General features: G+C 29.1%; 1 protein-coding gene across 2 annotated transcripts in view; it reads left to right on the top strand.

Annotated features, from left to right (window-relative positions):
- Positions 1 to 508, top strand: part of PLOD2 (procollagen-lysine,2-oxoglutarate 5-dioxygenase 2) — an 88,838-nt gene that overhangs the window by 68,319 nt on the left and 20,011 nt on the right. The window lies entirely within an intron of this gene.

The raw sequence follows: 508 nt of genomic DNA, 5'->3' as shown, positions 1-508 counted from the left end.
TATTGTATATTATTTTTACTTTGAGAGTAAACAAGCAATTGGAAATATTAATTATTTATAAAATATTTTTATGAGTCTATCTTCAGTCGACAACCAGATCAGTTTTAGGATATCCTATAGTGACAGTTTTCTTATAAAAAGTGTTCTTGTAACTTGTAAGATTATTATGTGTGTAGGCTTTAGGGATGGTTTTTGTCATTAAGGCAGATTCCTTCCTTCATTCACCATAAGTTCATTGAGTATCTACAGGATACCAGTTAAGTACAACTAATATAGACAAAAATAAAATTCCCAGTAATATAGTTCTAGTAACTAATCAAATACAAAATACTCTCACTATAAAACACTGTGTCTCCCGAATTAAATGGTTTCTATTCTGATCACTGTCTGAAAGGAGGATAAAGAGTTACTCATGTACATTTAGGAGCTTTTTAAATAGAGCCCTATTTTACTTGAAAATAAGATTTTTTATCCAGTCTTTCAAGTAACAAACTGAATATTTCCTATC

The sequence above is a fragment of the Pteropus alecto genome, unplaced genomic scaffold, assembly GCF_000325575.1.
Source record: "Pteropus alecto unplaced genomic scaffold, ASM32557v1 scaffold75, whole genome shotgun sequence".
Classification (NCBI taxonomy): domain Eukaryota; kingdom Metazoa; phylum Chordata; class Mammalia; order Chiroptera; family Pteropodidae; genus Pteropus; species Pteropus alecto.
Note: the sequence above shows the minus strand (reverse complement) of the source record. Positions and strands in the feature narration are given on the sequence as shown.